Here is a 20,457-nt window from a genome sequence, read left to right as displayed (position 1 = left end):
TCCTTCCCCCAGGCAAATGTCAAGGGACTGTGGAACAAGCCCAGGGGAGGGGATCTGATGGTTCCCCAGGCCCAGCCCGTGGTGAGGACCTCACCTGTGGGACACGGGAGAAGCCTCGCAGCACCATGTCCACAGACTCTCCTGGCTGCAGGTCCATCGACGGTGGCTCCAGCCCGAACACGGGGCGGGTACGTTTGGGGCTCTGGGAATCATCTTTGGCCTCGGGGCTGCTGGGGGCTGAGGTGCTCTGGCCCTCCTCCTCAGCTGGGCTGTTACATTCCACCTTCCGGAAGAGCCGATGGAAATGGTGGCCCCCGTTTGTCAGTTTGAACCAACGAATACAGGGAAGGAGGCTAGAATGGAAGCCAGGATGGAAAAGAGTATGAGAGCAGCTATTTCCCTGGTCATCATATTGCACCCAATGAGCAATCTGAGGTGTCAATAGCTTGGAGACTGTCTTCATTTCCAGCTCTTAATGTGGGCCAGAAATAGTGTCTGATAAGCTGCTCTTCTGATGTCATTATTGCCAAGAGAAATACGTTTAAAATGGTAATGTAGCATTTTCCAGATGAGGCTAACAGGACCTGGTGTTTTCCTCCAAAACGTTTGTTCTGGGGTGATTCTTACTCTTACTGTATTTTGTATTAATCTGTGCCCGAAATGGTTACTGAATCTCCCAGAACCTGCACTTGGGGCCCTTGTGTGTGGGGCATGATTGCAGGCCTTTTTGAAAGCCGACTCACAGGCAGTTTCTGGATGATCCCAGCAAGCTGCTAAAAATCATCTGTCTGCTCCAGGAGAGGAAACCAGGGGAGCAGGGCCTCTCTCGTTCGTAGCAGCTTTGGCTTTGCGCTGGTAGCCTTTTGCAGAAACTTCATTTTGCAATCAGAAACTGTTTTGAAGTGAACTTTGCAAACTCTGCTGGCAGCGGAAAAACGAGCGAGGTCCTGGGCAGGCAGGGCAGCAGCAGAGCCCGCGAGCAGCGCGAGGAAGCGGCGGCAGCGGCGGTGCGGACCCCACACACAGCAGCAAGTTTCCATCTGCCTCTGGAACTGCTCTGCGGGCTCCTGCCTTCCCGGAGGGGGCTGTCACCCTCCTGTCTCTTTGTTCCCGGGGCCCCTGCCTGCCTGGGAGGTGCCGTTTCGGAAGGGAAGGGAAGGGTGATGCCATCCTCCCTTGGTCCCTCAGCCACACGGAGGGACCGCCTCATCCAGGCACCATTTCGGGAACCTTTTGTTCTAGGGGAGCCTGCAGGTCATTGCTTGATCAAGTGAGGACATAATCGTGTTAGAACTAGAGACAATTCAGTGGCAATTCAGCACCTGGTTTCCCTTTCAGTGGTTTTTGAGGGTATCTAGCAACGTTCAACTGCCCACCACGTGTTTCTAAAGGAATCTCTGTCTTCAGGGAAGGAGCCAGGGCTTTGAACACTGAAGAAGATCTTGCCTGAAGGACTACAGGAAAACTGCCTCTTGCTGACACAGGAGGAGAGGTGGGAGTGGAGAGATCTCCTACCTGAACTGGTATCCCAAGTTGAGCTCCGGGGTGAACGGTTTGTCTACGACAATTGTGGTGCCAATGCCCAAAGCCTGGAGCATGAGGGTGCTCCAAAGGCTGTTCCCGATGAACAGCTGGATAACATCACCAAAAACCCCAGTGTCATCCAGGGTTGCTGTGACAGTCACAGGAACTGCACCCCTAGCAGGGATCACTCCTTCTCTGGGTTCAATAACGTAGCAGTGGTGTCACCGAGACACACAAAGAAATCACACGCAGACAAGAGATTTTCGCAGAGGTTCTTCTGATCCAGCTCCCAGCTGAAAGAGCGGAGAGAAGAGAGCCCCTTTGTTTATTCTTTTACTTTTTATACATTTGTGGGTCTAGCAGAAGATTGGCTTTTTGGGGTTTCCACCCCTCAGCCTCAGTGGCCAGACCAATTGTCAGTTACAATTGTTTTCAGGTTAGAAATATGCAAACAAAGGACAGAGAATGAAAAACAAAGGATTTGTTTATGTTACATCTGTGGGAAAGGTAGAAAACTGCTCTAATATTCTACAGTAACTAAAAGATCTGACTCCATTGATGAAAATCAAAAGGCTAATAAAGAAACTCAGAAAAAACAGGGTAACACAGTGGGGTTTACAAACCTGTAAGACAAGCATCGTGTGCGTTTAGGGTGGAAACCATACACCCTGGTCTCTTGTGGGATATAAGAAAAGGGAAGACTAAAGAGGGAACCATAAAAATCAGAAAGGCATAATTTCCCTAAATTTAAGCTACGGTATCAGGCAACAGCAGAGCTTATACAACCTGTATTCTCCTCTTCTTTAACAGACCTAATTAACCCAGTTTTGCCCAACCCAAGGGACGCTTATCCTCAAGAGAGTGTTCCTTTCCAGTCTTTCTCTGGAGCGTGTGCCAAGGAAGCTGCTTTCTCTCTCCTGGCTTCTCACAAAGGCTCAGGGCCAGAGGAAGTCATGACTGCTCAAATCCCACTCCAGAAACCACACAGCTGAGAGCCTGAAGAATATCTCTGCAACACCAGTTGAGCAAAATCCCAGCACCAAACTCTTCTTTCCCAAGGGGCCGTCAGTGCTTCTCAACAGCTCCTGAAGGACTGAAGCCCTCACTTCCCACTGATCATCAGCTGTAGAGAGGTGCCCCAGTGCCCTCTGCTTTTGGAACAGTCAGCTCTAAATGGTTACAGCAGAGCAGGTGTTGGAGTCCAGGGCATTCCTTTGGCTGCCCTGGAGGGTCAGGGACCTGGGCAGGGGGGTCTGGGACCCCGGCCCAGAGCTCAGAGAGACACTGGCGTTGATCTCAGTCCATGGGAAAGGCTTCCTGCACTGCGGGATGGATTCCAGGCCACAAGAGCGTGAAAGATTGTAGTTTAGCTTATCACAGGGTGAAAAAACAGTAGATTTAGGTTTCTAGCATTGAAGTGAATGGGGGCAAGATGGAGGATTTGGGGCGTTGTCTCCTGCTTCTTCTTTCTCCTTCCCTCGCTCCATTTCAGCAGTGACGGTGGCACAAAGTAGTTTAATGGGGATTGGGTCAAGGTAGAGATGACCTGTTTAGTATTAGTAATAGGCATTGGCAAGAAATGATAAATAAAGAACACGTAGCAATTAGTATAAAAGATAACGACAGCCCAGCTTGGGAGGAGTCGTCAGATGCCCGAGCAGCTGCACAGATCTTTGTTGGGCACTGAGAAAATCGTAAGATAAGAGAAATAAACGAAGCATGCAGCCTTGAAAAATCAGAACCTGAAGACTACGTCTCTTTCATCCGTTTGGCACAGAGCTGTGTAGAGGGCGAAAGACTCTAAAACCACCTGAATGTCGGGGAAATCCCCCGACAATGCACTGGCCCATCCAACCCTCTGCTTTGAGTTCTACCCTCATGTTTTTCAGTGTTTCTGAGTTGCTCACTCAAGGCCACCATGAAGGTGGTCAGTGTTTCCTCCCCAGTCTGGGAGGATATTCCTTTCTGTACCCTACATGGTCTTCCATAAAGGATTTCAAAAGGACTGAACTTTTATTTTGTTCTGGGTTTAGTCTGAATTCGCAGCAATGCCAGTGGGAATGATTGAGGCCAGGGTAAATAATCCCTAGCTACACTATTTTTGAAATAAAACGCGGTCCTCTCTCTGAGGATACTGTTACCTCTCGAGGTTTAGCAGTCCTTGTGGGGAAAGCTTCTGGCCACCCTGAAATGGTATCAGGTAGTACCAAAAAATATTGGTACCCCCCTTTACGTGAAAGTTCTGAAAAGTCAATTTTTCACTGCTTCCCGGGCCCATGACCTTTTCCAATTTGCCCAGGTTTTGGATTGGGGGTATTATTTGGTTTAGTCTGGAGGCAAAAATCACATTGTCAAGTCACTTGGACAAAGGTAATCTTTTCAGTTAAATAGTTATGCCGAGCATCAATTCCCCAATGTGTTTTCTAATGTTCCTCCCTTACTGGTGACCACAGTAAATGGGAGGGGATAGCTAGCTTCCCTTCTGCTGCTACAGCCCATCCCTCCTGGTTATATGTTCTCCCTTGGCCCTTAATTAGTTTTCTGTCTTCTTTATTATATGCTGGCTTACCTTTGGGGGAAATCCAACCATCTGGAATCAAGGCTCCTTCTACTGTTATCTCACATCTTGCTGCTTCTTTTGCCTCTCTGTCTGCCAGCTCATTTCCTTTCTCCAGTTCTGAGCTCACCTTCTGGTGTGCCTTAATGTGCATGATTGCCACCTTCTCAGGCATCTGGACTGCTTCCAATAGTCACATTATCTCTTGTGCATGTGTGATGTTCTTCCCCTGCAAATTCAACAGTTCCTTTTCCTTTTACTTGGCTCCATGGGCATGTACAAGCCCAAATGGATATCTTGAGTCCATATGGAGGTTGATTCTCTTTTTCTTTGCTAATTCCAAGGCACGGGTTAAAACAATTATCTTGGCCTTTTGTGCAGAGGTACCTGCTGCTAAGGGTCCAAATTCAAAAGCCTTTCTGCAGGTGGTAACAGCACACCCAGCATGTCGCTTTCCACTGACAATGTAAATAACTGCTCCCATCAGTGACCCAGGTTTCTGCATCATCCAAGGGTGGGTGCCCTTCAAATCTGGGCAGCTAGAGTAAGTGGCTTTGATAGTCAGCAGGCAGTCATGATGTACCGGCTCCCCTTGATTTCCTCTGATAAAAGAGGCCAGGTTGACAATGTTAGTTACGACTATCTCTACATTATCTTGCTCTATCATGATAGCTTGGTATTTCAGGAACTGCTGAGGGGAAATGTGGGAGTCCTAGAAGCTTAGAGTTTGAGGTTTTAGTGTATAGTAATGCATGTGAGTCAAGATGGAGGATTTGGGGTGTTGTCTTTGTCCTTCTTCTTCACCTTCTTCTTCATGAATCTGGGTGGTTTTCTGTAATCAGGTGAAAGAAATCCGCATTGCGTGTTTTGGGTGATCATAACTGGATTAGAAGCATAAATAATATAGACGTCAACTGTTTATTGGATAACTGGGACTTAAATAGCCTTGAATAGACACCATTTCAGCTCACTTTCTCTACTTGTTAGAGAGAGCTCACATCTCGTGTGTTTGTAATAGATAAGGATAATAAATTTCAGCATGAGACTGCAAAAACATCTCCTGAGTTTTATTCGCCCTGACCTTGGAGCAGGAAAGAGCCAGGCAATCCCACAGGGAAAGCCAGTGGCCACCCTTTACTTCCAACACTGCAGACACTGTGTGAGACACTAGCACAGTCATTTTCTGGCCCAAGGTGAACTTGCGTGCTTCTTGGATGTTCAGCACCACAGCTGCGACAGCTCTAAGGCAACCTGGCTGTCCTTTGGCTGCTGCACCCAGCTGCTTAGAAAAGTAAGCAACTGCCCTTCGATATGGGCCCAGGTCCTGTGCCAGTATTCCCAGGGCAATCCCCTGTTTCTCATGGGAAAAGAGAAAGAATGGTTTACTCACGTCTGGAGGTTCCAGAGCTGGAGCTGACATGAGAGCTTCCTTTAGTTGTTCAAAGGCCCGTGTGGCTTCCTTTGTCCACTGGAGGTCTTTGTTTCAGTTTGCAGTGAGCACATACAGAGGTTTCACAAATAGTCTGTAATTGTAGATCCATAATCTGCATCACCCCATCATTCCCAAAAAGGTTCTCCGTTCCTTTATCATCTGGGGTTTCAGGGTTTGGCATATTACCTCTGTGCACTCTTTTTCCAAAGTCTGTTGTCCAGCACTGACCTCATAACCCAGGTAAATCACCTTCTTCTGCTTTACCACTTGAGCCTTTTTCTTTGATACTCTGTACCCCTGAAGCCCCAGGAAATTTAAAAGGCTTACTGTCCAGGCCACACACCCCTCTTCTGTTGGAGTAGCTATTAGGATGTCATCTACATACTGCAACAATTTCCCTTCTCCTGGTGGTGCTTCCGAGGATTCTAAGTCTTTTACAAGTTGTTCTCCGAACAAGGTGGGTGAATTTTTGAACCTCTGCAGAAGCACTGTTCATGTGAGCTGAGTTTTCCCATTCAAATGCAAAAATTTTCTGTCTGGCTTCATGGAGAGGGAAGCAAAAGAAGGTATCCTTTAAATCTAGAATGGTAAACCAAGTTAACTCTGGTGTTAAACACGTTAACAAGGTGTATGGGTTTGCCACTACAGGGTAAAGATCCTCAGTTATCTTGTTGACAGCTCATAAATCCTGCACGACTCGATATGACCCATCAAGTTTTGGAGAAGTAGGAGTTTTGAAATTGGACTGACACTCCTTTGGCAACCCCAGCTGTAAGGAGTTTTCAATTATCAGGTTAATTCTTTCCCTATTCTCTTTTCCCAGGGGATACTCTTTGATTCTAACTAGTTGTTTCCCATCCTTAGGTTTGAATTGTATTGGGGGTTCATTTTTTGCTCTCCCTGGTGTATTGGAAGCCCATACTCTGGGCCACATATTTTTGATCATTTACATCCAAAGTAATTTCCCAAATTTTAAATAAATGGTTGCTTATATTTTTTCTTATAAATCTCTCCTTAGGAGTGACTCTGGGGAGTTAGGCATGTATAAAAACTTGTGGATGCCCCATTGTTTTCCATATTTATATTTTAAAGGCTTTCAAAAATGTGCTATTTTAGATTGGCCAGTTGCCCCCTTGTCCTAGGGTGACTTTATGGTGCTTGTATCTCCAGTTGTCTGTTCTGTTTGTGTTGGATATTGTGTTCTGTGCCTTTAAGCCTGGTTCCGAGAGCGAGGCAGGGAGACAGAGAAGGGCCGAGTTTGTTTTCAGAAACTGCACTCACTCCTCTGCATTCCGGCTCCTGGACTGTGTTCATCTGAGGCACGGACAGACAGTGGGACAGAGATCTCCCATGCTTTTAGTTAGTTTTAGCTACCTTTAGAGGCAGAGAAGTTCCCTGGATGTTTTTTCCTTTTTCTTGGGACTGTTTAAACCTGCTCTGGACTGAAAACCCCAGAAGAGCACCAGGAGCTCAGCACCTTCGCCCCTCCGGGGCCCAGGACAGCATTTTCCAGTGTTGGAGGGACTGATAAGAGATGTCATGAGCTGAGCTACAACCTACAGCAAGGACTTTCCTCAGTTTTGCCTCTCTCTTCAGAGTGGTGAGAGGTTTTATTGTTTCATATTATTCATTTTTTATGCTTGTGGGCACTTTGTTAACTTAATAGATTTTTCCTCTTTTCTCTAAGGAGATTTTTTCCCTGACCAACTGGGGCTGGGACCATTTGGGTTTGCTTCCCTGAGGGACCCTTTTTGGAGGTCTCCTCCCAAATTTGCCCTAAACCAGGACACCCCTTCACTATAACATAGTCATTCCCCACTGGCAGCAAAGCTTTATTTAAAACTGAATATGTTGGTCCTGTATCCACCATGAGTTTCACCTTCTCCGCCTCTTCCCAGCTTCATTTTTATAACCAGTGGATCTGCAGGGGTGGAATCCCCCTGTTTCAGGTACTAAATGTGACTTTCCACACACAAACTTTAAGATCTCATGTTCCATATCCACTTGCCTAAGGTGTTGTTCTTGCTCACACCCAAGTACATACACTCTGTTGCCTTGCAAAAAAATAATACCAATGCCTTGTACAAATCTTACACTATATTAACACCCACACAGGATGCCACTCTCTCAACGAGCTAATTGTCCTGAAATTTCCACAAAAACAAATTATCCAGTTCCACTCTCTTGGAAGATCCAGATCCTCTACTGCAGGTTGCTCCCAATCCAAGGCTACCAGCCTTCCTGCAGAGGTTTTATACACCCCTTCTAATAAAACCTGTTCGTTTATTTTGGTTTTTACCCAGCAACGTGCTCGATTCACATATTCCCACAAGTCAAGTCCAAACCACTGAGGGAGAAGAGTTCCCTCCACTCATCTAGCCATGGTTAAAACACACAATGAAGCACCACAGTAATCACCACACACTCAGGCACAGCACGCTCAGACACTGCACACTCTCCTGTGCTCCCACTCTGTATTCCCACGCTTTGCCTGTCTCTGGCCGTTCCGGTCACCCAGGGAAGGAAACGCAGATCGGGGCTCTGCACTCACTCTGTGTCTGCTGGCACATCTCACTCACACAATCAAATGTTCAAACTTAGCAATCACAGTCACACAAATACAGAACAGTAACTCAATTGCAGTTATAGTTGCTGTCACAAGAGGGGAGTGTTTCCACACAAATGAATACAGATATTCCAAAAATCCTTTCAAAAGGCACTACCTCAAAACCACATATCCTACACAGCATATATCACTGGCTTTTAATCCCACGTAAATCACCTTACATAAATCATCTTACAGAAAGCCTTTTTCCAATCACTAATTAATAGAATCTTACAACAAACACAATTTATACAGGATATTTATGGTATAGCAACCAAGTAATAAATAATACTGATAATACCTTGGTTTCTGCTCAGATTACACCTGCATCTGCCAGTGGCCACACAGTGTGGTCAACAGGAATCCCCTTTTTCCATATTTCCAAAATTACTATACCAGCTGTCTCTGACAGATACTTAACCTTGTGCAGACATCTCCAGCTTATTGGTTTACCTTGGGTGCCCTCCCTTAAAAGTCAATTAAATATACCTTCTCTGCCATGTGGAAGGGCTTTGTTTGCCCCTGCAGGAGCAGCCAGGGAGCAGAGTTCCCTCTGGAAAATATATGGGGTGCGCTTTGGAGTGTCCACCCAGACAGGTACTTCTGCAGCCAGACAAAGAAGTCCCTTTGTGGCCACCAAGTGAAGGGTAGAATAGGAACTTTACAATTAGAAAATTCTGAAGGAGGTATGTTTTATTTCCAGCTGGGACACACAGGGAGATATTTCCTCCAAACCATGCTTGCTCTGGTGACTTTCTCTCACTTATTTATCTTTTGAGGTATTATGCATTTGAAGTATATGCATTAAATTTCATAATACACCTATACATATTCATTACCTAGCTCCGCCTAGCCTTGCTTCATATTAAAATTAGCTAGAAGATCTTTCTGCAGCTGCAGAGTCCCCTCTGGTGGTCATGGGTTGGCATCTTCTGATGAAGTAACTAGTCTTCGTCCGAATATATTCTTCTTGACCCCTCCTTCTGGGCAGGCACAGGAAGGATTTGGCTAGTTCCCATGTCAGTTGGTTCTGGCCAAACCATCAGCCTGGTTCTTGCTGGCTCCCAAGCCACAAAGTTCTGCTTTATTGATTTTTGACAAATAACCAAAATCCTGCTTTGCTAAGTTTCAACATTTTATATCTTACCTATAAGACTTTGACCTAACAACTACCTAGCAATCAAGTTTATTAGCTAATCTTCTATGAGTTCTCAGTACAACCTGGTTTTTTACTTGTACAAAATCACCAAAACCTGCTGCTAAAATCTTGCATTTTCATATCCATTAACGTCCCCCATATCAAGTGCACACAATGCTGGAGCACCCCAGAGAGGGCACTACCATGGGGCTCACCCTGAATGTGCTGCTGGGCTGGGCTGAGCTGGACTGGGGTGAGGGCAGGGGAGGTGGGCAGAGCTGGACAGAAGCTGGGCTAGACTGGGAAATTCCCAGGAGATAAAACCCACCCATGTCAGCTGAGCTGTGTGACTCTGCAGGGCCAGGACACATTCCAGCAGGTTTGTGGGGCTGTGCCAGTCCCCTGGCAGGGATCTCACACAGGCAGGTGCAGCGCTGAGGAGGTTGGTCTGTGGCCTTGGTGGCATGGCCAGTCTGAGAAGGTGCCCCAAGGCTTTGACCATCCCTCCAGCCTCTTCCAGCAGCCTCTTGCAGACCTGGGAACTCACCCCAGTTTATTGGTCTATTTTTTCTGTGGTTATCTTCTTCCTCTTGATGATTTCAGCAACCCTGTCCCAGGCTCCCTCCTCACCCAGCCCTTGGCAGACTCCAGGGCAGGGCTCTCTGTGAACCCTGCCATGGGATGTGGGTGTTGGAACTTGACACTGAGGTCTGGTGTGGACACTCTGGTGGGGAACATTTGCCCACCCAAAACACACCCTGTGCTGTGCTGTGTCTGATGAGGGGAATGTGGGGCCTGTGCTGGGCAGGGGGGGCTGTGCTGCCTCAGGGATAAATGACATGGATGAGCCACAACACAACAACCAGGAGGTGCAAGTGAGGACAAGCTATGGAGAAGGAATTCAGAAATGTAACCTGAGGGCGTGTTCATGTGTTTAGGAAAGCCAAAACTGAGCTGGAGCTGATGGAGGCTAAAGGCGACTTCCAGAACAAAGTTAATTCAGTCACTGTGTTTGCAGTAAATGGCTGCAAAAGGAACATGTCAACCTGCTGCTAAATGAGGGCAGGAGGGGCAAATCTAGGATCATGGAATTGTTATAAATAAGTTCTATTTGAATAATCTATGTTTTAGTTACTTAATTGTTAAGTAATTTCATTAAGATTGTTAATGCTAGTTCTGTATAAAGAATTTGCCTTATTCCTGCTTTAATATTGATTTATCACCTTATTTACTTGTTTGTTAATTAAGAATTCACCTTATTACCTGTATCTCTGCTCCCATTCGCCGGATAGTGTCTGAATATGCAAATAAAAAGAACACTGGAATTCTGGGAACAACTCAAGAACAAGAGACTCTAAAAAGCAGAAAACTAAAGTAAAATCCAGGACTGGAGTCACACTTTAGACTAGTGCAAAAGGTACGGGGGTCCGCCGAAGCAGTTTTATTTAGTCGCCGTGACCTGAGAAGGAGTCCCCCATCGCTGGATGACCCCTGATCAGCGAAGCGAAACGGACTCCCCGGCAAGGGGAAAAAGCTCGTGAGGGGGGGTGGGAGTCCCCAGCTTTGCTGTGAAGCGAAGCTGTGTGTACCTCCTCCTCTGCGTTGCCAAGAGAGCAAGCAAGCTCTCCCCCAAGGCCAAGCTTGATAATAAAGCAACATACAAAAAGAGCAAGTCTCTCTCTCTCTCTCTCTTTTTTTCCAGAACAGAATGGCCTGGGTTGGAATCCTAAAGATCATCCAGTTCCAGTCTCCTGCCATGGGCAGGGACACCTTCCACTGGACCAGATTGCTCCATGCAACCTGGCCTTGAACACCTCCAGAGGTGGGGAGTCTGCAGCCTCTCTGGGTAACCTGTGCCAAGGACTCATCACCCTCACTGGGAAGAATTTCTTCTCAATATCCCATCTAAACCTGCCCTTCTTCCCCTCATGGCCATTCCCCCTTGTCCTTTCACTACAGGCCCTTGTCCAAGTCCCTCCACAGCTCTCTCAAAGCCCCTTTAGGTGCTGGAATGGGCTCTGATGTCTCCCTGGAGCCTTCTTGTGCCCAGGCTGAACAGCTGCAGCTCTCTCAGCCTGGCTCCAGAGCAGAGGTGTTCCAGCTGTGCAAGTGTCCATTGTGACACTGCAGGGCTTCCTGTAACCAAGGGTGCATTGTCACACTGTGGAACCAAGGAGACTCTTGTGACACTTTGGGGCCTCAAGGAACCAAGCAACCGTTTGAACACTGCAGAACCAAGGAGACCATTGTAACACTGTGGGGCCTCGTGGAATCATGGAATCCATTGTACCACTAAGGGGCCTCATGGAACCAAGTGTCCTTTGGCATACTCCAAACCAAGGGGCCATTGTGACACTTCAGGCCCTTATCGAGCCAAGGAGAGCACTGTGGCACTGCAAGGGCTCGTGGAATCAGGGAACCATTGTGACACAGGGGAGTCCAATGGAACCAAGTGGTCCATGGTGACATTTAGGGTCCTCAAGGAACCAAGGGGTCATTATGACAATTCAGGGGCTCATGAAAGCAGGGGGATCCTTGTGGCACTGTGAGGTCTTGTATAACCAAGGGCCAGTGTGGCACTGCAGGGCCTCATGGAACCAAGGGCCATTTTAAAACTGCAGAGCCAAGTAGGGCATTGGGACACTGTGGGGCCTGTGATTGAACTGATGAGAATATGGTGACACAGTGAGACCTTATGGAAACAAGGATCCTTTGTGACACTTTGGGGTCTCATGTAACCAGGAGTCCAACTGTGACACTGCAGAGCCAAGGAGATCATTATGACACTACAGGGTCTCATGGAATAAAGGGGCCATTGTGTCACACACTGCTTAACACCAAAGGAGCTGAAAGAAGGAGAATTCTTTATTCAGCCAGATGCACAAGGGGGAATTGCAACCCCCAAAGGTGTGCATTCTGAATTCAGGAAAGTTCCTGCTTACAGCCTGTATTTTATATACATATTCCGTGCTTGTCACAGAATAAACATATATATGATAACCATTTTCCTCAGATCAGTAACATATATTCCCTCCCCTTCACAGATATAATCTCTTTCCTGGGGTTCTCTTTGGTGGTCCCTGGTGGTTGGTGATGCTAGAGTCACACCTGAGTGCCTGCTGGACTGTTAGAAGTTGGCACAACTGGAGCTGGTCACTTTCCAATTCTCCTTCTTACACAGTGGTCATTGTGCAGTTCCATGGGCCAGAGGGTTTTGAAGAACAAGCATTGTGTGTGCTCAGCAGGTGGAGATGGTTTTACATCTGGTAACATCCTCCACTTTGAGGCATGTGAAACTTCTATTCTTCCAAGCCTTCCTAAGCCTCACATCAGTGTCTGCTGGAATTCAATCTCCCTCCCCATCCTGCAGCAGCCCTGCCTTTCCCTCCTCCAGCCTTGGTCTCCAGCACAGCCATGGAGGCTCTTTGGGCTTTGGACTTTTCCTGCAGCCACCAAGGGCAGCTGAGCTCTGCCCCTCCCACAGTCAGCCCTGCCCAGCCCAGGCAATGCCCAGCAATTCCTTGTCTGTGCCTGGCCTTGCTGTCAGCCCCGGCAGCGGCTGCGTGGCCCCTTTGTGCCGCGCTGGCCCAGCCATGGTGCCACAGCCCCTGTGCAGGCCCAGGGCAGGACAGGAGCATTGCGGGTGGGAACGGCCCCTGTGCCGTGGTGCCCACAGCAGCCTTGGGGCTCTGTGCCCCATGGCCTCCCTGCTGGGCAGCCTCTGCCAGCTCCTGCACAGCCCGTGGCACCTGTGGGGCTGCACAGACAGCCCTGCTCCGCGTAGAAAGTTTCTCACACAGTTTGACTATTAGAAAGTGTTCTGCCAATTGAGAGGGGTGATTTAAAGAACACAGACACCAATGGAGAGAATGATCTTATTTTACTATGAGCATAAAGGCAACACATAAGTAAAATTATATAATCCATGAAACTACAGACTTGGCTTTAGCAACAAGAAAAAGTGAGCAAAGTAATGAACCTAACCATTAGTAGATGAGAGAAAGACTGGAATTGAGAAAGATACATCACCAGTTGCCTAAATACTTTACAAATCATCCAGAGTCTGCAGTCACTGGAGAGCCTTGTTTCACAGCGAGGATCTGGAGAACCCTTTCCAGTAATTGGCAAAATCCTGTGATGAGTGTCCATCCATAGGTGAGATCTCCAATTACACTGTTAAAGTGGGTCCAGCTTTTAGAGGCCCAAATCAGTAACTGCACACAGATGGGGCTATGACATCACAGAGTGGGTTATGTGAGATCATTGATCAGCTATGGCATAATAGAGGAGGCTCTGTGATGTCACAGAGTGGCTGTGTGACATCAGAGAGCAGGCTTTGACAGCACAGGGCAGCTGTGTGACACAGTGGGGTGGGCTGTGACAGCACAGGGGCTGCGACATTATACAGCAGGGCTGGGTGAGATCACTGTGTTGGTCACTCTGCCCTGGTCCCCACTCACATTTCCCTCCCAGAGAAGTCTCCCCTGCTGCTCGTGCCCAGCAGGGTCCTCTGTCCCCCTGGGTCCCCCCTGCCCCCAGCACTGCAGCCTCCCCCAAGGATGTTCCACAAATCAACCCCAGAGCCTGACATGGGGACAAGGGACTGGGCTGTGTGACCAGGACATCAAGGATGTGCATGATCCAAGTCACTGTGGCCTGGCTTGGGTTCCCCAGGGCAGGAAAGATGTCTGGCAGCTGCAGCAGGGTTAGGGAAGGGCCCCAAGGTGGGGCTGGAGCCCTTTGGCTGTGAGCAGAGGCTGAGGGAGCTGGGCTTGTCCAGCCCAGAGCAGGGAAGGCTGAGGGGCTCCTCATGCCAGCCTGGCAGTGCCACCGAGGAGGTGATGGAGAGCACAGAGCCAGGCTCTTCACCAGGGGCCTGATGGGAGACAAAAGACAATGGGTGGAAGAGGAATGAGAGGAGGTTCAGCCAGGACAGGAGGAGATAAAATGAATCAGGCTGGTTTCAGCATTCCTTCCACATCAAAAGCATCCTGACCCCTTCTACATCCACCACTGATGGCTTTGCAAATCAGGAATTGTTCAGGCTGTTTTATCCCCAGTCCAGGCAGAGCATCTTGATACAATAATTTAACTGTGTTTATCACTGAATCATCTTTATCTAAAATTGGTTTTCTACAGAAATCTGTTGTGAATGGTGGACATGTCAGATATGTTGCTGGGAGGTCTCACATAGCGGAGGGAAGAGTTTCAAGGTTCCTTAATTGGTATTGTGTTTACATTTTCTATGTTGGCAATGAAGAGACATTTTCTGTGCCTCTGAGTCCCACCAGTTCCTGACTCCCAAAGGCCACAAACCTGATGAGTTTTGGTTCCCACTTGCACTACCCTCCATACCCAGAGCAAAGCTCCCTTATCCCAGAAAGTCCCTGGCAATGCAGGGATGAAGGGAACAGCACGGGCTGTGGGGATCAGGGGCAGGGCATGGCCAGGGATTTGGGGTGGTTTTGAGCCCAAGGCAGGAGCCGGCCCTTGGCCTTGGTGAACCTCATCCAATTGTCCTGGGCCCATGGCTCCAGCCTGTCCAGATCCCTCTGCAGAGCTTCCTGCCCTCCAGCACAGCCACACTCCCACCCAGCCTGGGCTCACTGGGAACTGACTGAGGGTGCCCTCAATGCCCTCGTCCAGATCATCCATCAAGAGATTTAACTGTCCTGGCCCCAATCCTGAGTCCTGGGGACACCCCTGGATGTGACTCCATTGCTCAGCTGCTCTGAGTCCCAGGGATTGGACGAGGGAAATGGTGGGGTGGGGGTAGGGACAAAGTGTGATTGATTGTCAGCTGTGAAGGGTCTTGATTTTCAGATCTATTCAGACTGCACTAGGAGGTGCTGGGGATCAATATCAACTGGGGATCGCTGATATCAATCTATAAACAGGAAAAGAGAACTAAACAGAACAAAAAAATTGTTTCTTCATGGTTTTTAATATAGTATATTCACTTTGAATACACTTCTGAAAATTGCAGAAACTTCTAATTAACCACAGAAGAATTGAAGACTTGAATGGTTCCCATGGGCTTGTCTTGTTTGCGTGTTTTGAACAAATGTTAATGAGCCTTTGTCAACAAACTTCTCAAATGAAGAGATCAAGAAGAAGCCTTTGGAAAAGTAAAATTCATTACAACCACAGGTTGCTGATGACCTATCCTCATCCTGTGAGGAATGAACAGAAATGGGCACAGCTTTCTGGCTGCCCCAGCTTTGGGATGGGCCCTGAGCCTGGAGCAGGAACAGCTCCTGAGGGCCACAAGGCCGGGGCTGTTGTGCTGGCCTGGGCAGATGGGATGGCAGCAGGGGCTGCAGAGCTCTCAGGATGTCCTGGAGAGGAGAGCAGGGCACCCAGGGAGCCTCCTTTTCCCTTGGCCAGGCACCTTCCCCCATGGCTGGGGCTGAGCCCTCTCTGAGCTGCAGCTGCTGCTGTGCCCTTCCGAGGGGCTGAGGCCATGGGGCCCCTGCCCAGAGCAGCCTGCCCTGAGCAGAGCTGTGGGGCCAGAGCCGGCTGGGCTGTGCTGGGGAGAGGCCCTTGGTGCTGCAGAGAGCTCAGGGCAGCTGGCAGAGCTTGGAGGGAGCTGGGCTGGGCTGAGAGAGCCTGGCACAGAAACCATCAGTGTCCATCTCAGCCTGTGTGAGCGTGCAGGGGCCAAGAAAAGCACCCCAGGGTCCACAGGTTCTCTGTGTGGGAGCTGAGCTTGTGACCCCTGGAGCCGTCCAAGTGCTGGGGCTGTACCTCCAGCTCCAGAGGAGATGGGACAGATGGGAGCAGAGACAAATCATTCCTGCTGGATTCTTTATTGTGCTTGCTTATACAGGTGACCTGGATCCATATGTAGAAGAGGTGTTTTGTGTTTCAGATAACACTGGCAGAGTGATAAGAATAATAGTTTTTTGGCTGAAATAGCATTTCATGCCCATACAAAATGGGAAGAAAAAGACACGTATGATCAGAAGAGCATCTGAGTTTTTCAGAGGATGAGAGACTCATTGATATTCCAGTAGTCAAACCTGTTCAAATCCTTTCCTCAGGTCTTTCTTGAGATGACAGGTGACCACCAGAGGCCATGGCCAGCCAGAGCTCTCTGTCCTGGCAGCTTTTTTTTCTGGGACAACCCTTGCATACAGAGAATTTTTCAGTGGGAGTGTCAAGTTTTGCTACAGGCACCAGGGAAGACAGATTATTGCTTTCCATAGGAAGGAAAGCACTATGCCCACCATGATGAGAGGCAGCTCTCAGCATTCCAAGATCAGCTGGACCTGTCAGGTGGCCCCTGGGAGCCCAAAGCAGCAAGATCAGTTCCATCCCCCCTTGCTCCCATGAGGCCCAGCAGGGTCACAGTGGCCCTTTGGTTCTGTGGGGCCCTGCAGTGTCACCATCGTCTCCATGATTCCATGGGGCCTTGAAATGCCATAATGGGGTCTTCATGGATCCATGGTGCCCTGCAGGATCACAGTGGCCCTTTGGGTCCACCAGGCCCTGTAATGCAACAATGGCCTCTTGGTTCCACAAAGCCCTGCTGCTTCACACTGGCCCCTTGGGACCATGTGGCCCAACAATGCCACAATTTTCCCCTTGCTTCCATGAATTCCCACAGTATAACAATGGTCCCTCAGATCCAGGAGGGCCTGAAGTGTCACCACAGTCTCCACAGGATAGAAAGCACAGAGCCCCAGTGTTTCAGGGGCTGATAAATGGCAGCCAGGAGAGGCCAAGGCAAACCAGAGCTCTGTGTCCCAGCAGCTTTCATCTGGGAGCAATGGAATAAATACCTTGGATTCTATATCTCATATATATGGAATTTTGAGGGCAGAATCCCAATTTCAGCCATGAACACCTGCATGAGCAGGCCAGTTCTTTCCCATAGGAAGGAAAACACTGATCCCCAGTATTTCAAGGGCAGATTAGAGGTGACCACCAGAGGCCAAGGCAAGCCAGGCCGATGGGTCGTGGCAGCTTTTGTCTGGGAGAAACCCTTGCTTACAGTGAATTTTGGAGAAGTACCAATTTTGGCCATGGGTGCCTGGGCAGGAGGGATGGTTCTTTTCCACAGAAAAGAAAACCTAGAGGCCCAGTGTTTCAGGGGTGCAGGAGAAGGGGCCCCCAACATGCTAGGGTCAGCTGAGTCAGTCAGGCCAAGTTATCCAGACGTGTTCCCTGTTCCCTTGGATCCACAGGGCCCCACAGTGTCACAATGGTGGTGTTATATTGGATCCTTGGTTCCATCAGGACCCACTGTGTGACACTGGCCCTGTGTTTCCATGGGGCCCCACAGTGTCACAGTGGTCCCTTTGTTCTTTTGGGCTCCTCAGGATCACAATGGCCCCTTGGCTGCATGAGGCCCAGCTGGGTCACACACAAGCTGTGTGCTTCCATTGGGCCCCGTTGCAACACAATTGTTCCCTTTGCTTCCATGAGCCATTGCAGTGTCACAGGGGTCTCCTTGGTACCACAGTATCACAAAGGACTCTTGCTTCCACAGGGACTCACAATATCAGAAGAGGCTCCTTGTTTCCACAAGGTTCTGCAGAGCCTCTTGGTTCAACGAGGCCTCAAAGTTTCATAATAGTCTCCAGGATTCAATGAGGCCCTGCAAAGAAACAATGGACCTTTTGTTCCTTGGGGTCCCGCACTGTTCCATGAATCCTTAGCTCCATGGAGCACTGCAGAGTCACAATGATCTCCTCGGTTCAATGGTGCAACACAGTGCCACAATTGCCCCATGGTTCTATTAAGCCCCACAGTGTCACTATGGCTCCACAAGGCTCTGAAGTGCCACAATGGCCCTTTGGTTTCACAGGGCCTCAAGGTGTACAAATGGCCTCCAGGGTTTCATGAGGCCCTGCTGTGTCACAATGGAGCTTGGGTTCCATGATGCCCCATGGTGTCACAATGGTATCCTTGCTTCCACAGTGTCAGAATGGACCCTTCATCCCATGGACACCCACAGTGTTCACTGCAGCCCCCTTGATTCCATGAGTCCCTGCCATGCTATAATGTTCCCTTAGTTCCAGTGGTTCCCAAACTGTCAGAAGCGTCTCCATTGTTCCATGAGGCCCTGCAATGTCACTGTGGTCCCCTTGGTTCCACAGGGCCCCACAGTGTAACAATGGACTCTTGGTTCCATGACATCTTTATCTTTCACACTATACTTTTGATTACATGAGTTTCCAGAGTGTCACCATGGTCTCCTTGGATCTGCAGTATCACAATGGACCACTGGTTCCATGTGGCCCTGCTGTGTCAAAAAGGATTTTGGTTCCATGAGTTTCCAAGGTGTCCCAGTAGACTCCTCGATTCTGTGAGGCCCTGCTGTAACCAAATTTACCAAATATCAGAAAAAGGGTCCTTTAACACTAATTTGCAATTAAGAGGGTATCACTTATTCAGGCTTGAGGTCTGAGGTGTGGTAACTCATCACCTTCCATGGACATATGATTCTAAAAGAGTGTTACTCATATAGACTTGCTACATGTGTATTACAATTTAGCCATTACCATAAAACCCACCCCAAGTTCCCAGACTGACTCCTTGTTTTTTCTATCACTACACTCTCGAGCCAGATGTCTTCTACTTGTCTTCCCACTGTCCATGCTGGGAAAGCAGGCCCTGCCTGCCTTGTTCCCATGTTAAAACTTCACAAGCATGGTAAAAGTTGAATTAATCCTCCTGGTATCAAGCCCAAGGCTTTGTGTGCCCAGGCAGAGGCAGGCAGGACGCAGAGCTGTCAGCAAAGGAAGGGGCCAGCGAGGTGGGGCAGCCAGGGGATGACGACAGCCTGCAGGGACAGAGGTGCAGGGCATGGACACCGTAGGACAGCCTGGGCTGGAGAGGGCACAGGGATGGGCAGCAGCTGAAAGGCCCTGACACAGCCAACTCCTGCAGCACTTGGGCCATGGCTGCTGGCCCTGGGCCTGAGCCATGAGCAGGAGACAAGTGACCCTGGCAGGCCTGGGGCCTCATTGCCTCCTTGTCCCTGCTCAGCAGCCTGGCAGGGGCCGCCCCATGGTGCTGCCCTTGGCATTGCACATCCCCACATCCCAGTGTCCCGGGAAGAGCCCTGAGCACTGAGGGAGGGACAGGATCTGCCTTGGCAGGGGCTGGGGCTCAGGCCTTGGCCCTTTGCATTCCTGAAACACATCCAGGTTTGCTGAGCATCAGAGACGCCTTTGCCAGGTTTGTCCCCACCTGTCATCAATGCCTGCAGTGTTCTGCTCTAACTGGAACCTGGGGACACTTCAGAGTCGTGTCCCTCAATGGGACCCATTAAACCTTCAAGAAACTTTGGAGTTTCAAATTCACTTTGAGTTCTTAAAAAGTTTTTTGAAGACACTCTTGGGGACTGAGTCTGATGTAAACAGCACCAAAGCCCTGAGAGGGTCATTAAAGTCCTTGTGCTGTGTCTGTGCTGCTGAGCTGGGCTGAGCTCCTGGCACAGAGGTAGCTCCTGGCAAGCAAGAAGAGCTTCAAAAAGACATTTCTCCTGAGGAGCAGCTCCTCTCCCAGCCCAGCCGGGCTGAGGGCACTGCCTGCAGATACATGAGAGTAGTGAAGCAGACAGAGGCTTAAATCAACTGGAAGGATATTTCTGAGATTATTCAAGGAGAAATGTTCACAACTTTTGAAAATTCTGAGTGTATTCATAGAAAAATCTTCACCACTTCTGACACAGTAAGTCTCTGGCTGCAGGGATCTCCTCAAGCTGACCCAGGACAGGACTGACATGACTGTAAGGATGGCTCTGCTGCCCTTTCTGCTTTGGGGGAGGATGTGCTCCAGAGCGGGGCTGCCCTGGGCACCGTCAGAGGGACAGGGCAGGATGGCTCCTGCTGCCAGGGACGGCTGCAGGGGCTGAAGCTGGGGCTGCAGCCAGGGGTGCCCAGGGCTGTCGTGCAGAGCAGCTCCTGCAGCCCTGAGGGCTCTTGGCCAGGCCAGGGGATCTGCCACCTGCCAGGGGCAGCTCTCAGCCTGCCTGGGAGCTCCCCATGGACTGTGGGGAGAAGTTGGAGGTGGAAGGAGCGACCCCCACCAGGGCAGATTCCTCCTGCTGTGGAGATGGTGCTGCATGGCCAGGGCTGCTCTCAGCTTTCTCATAAAGGAAAGGGAAAGGGGCTGTCAGGTTTGTGTGTGTCACTGAGACTCCTGCATTGTCACCCTGGGGATCAGCAGATCTGCCTCAGAGCTCCCTC

The sequence above is a fragment of the Hirundo rustica genome (genome assembly GCF_015227805.2).
Source record: "Hirundo rustica isolate bHirRus1 chromosome 33 unlocalized genomic scaffold, bHirRus1.pri.v3 SUPER_33_unloc_1, whole genome shotgun sequence".
NCBI classification, from domain to species: domain Eukaryota; kingdom Metazoa; phylum Chordata; class Aves; order Passeriformes; family Hirundinidae; genus Hirundo; species Hirundo rustica.
The sequence above is the reverse complement of the archived record's forward strand: the minus strand, read 5'-3'. Positions refer to the sequence as shown.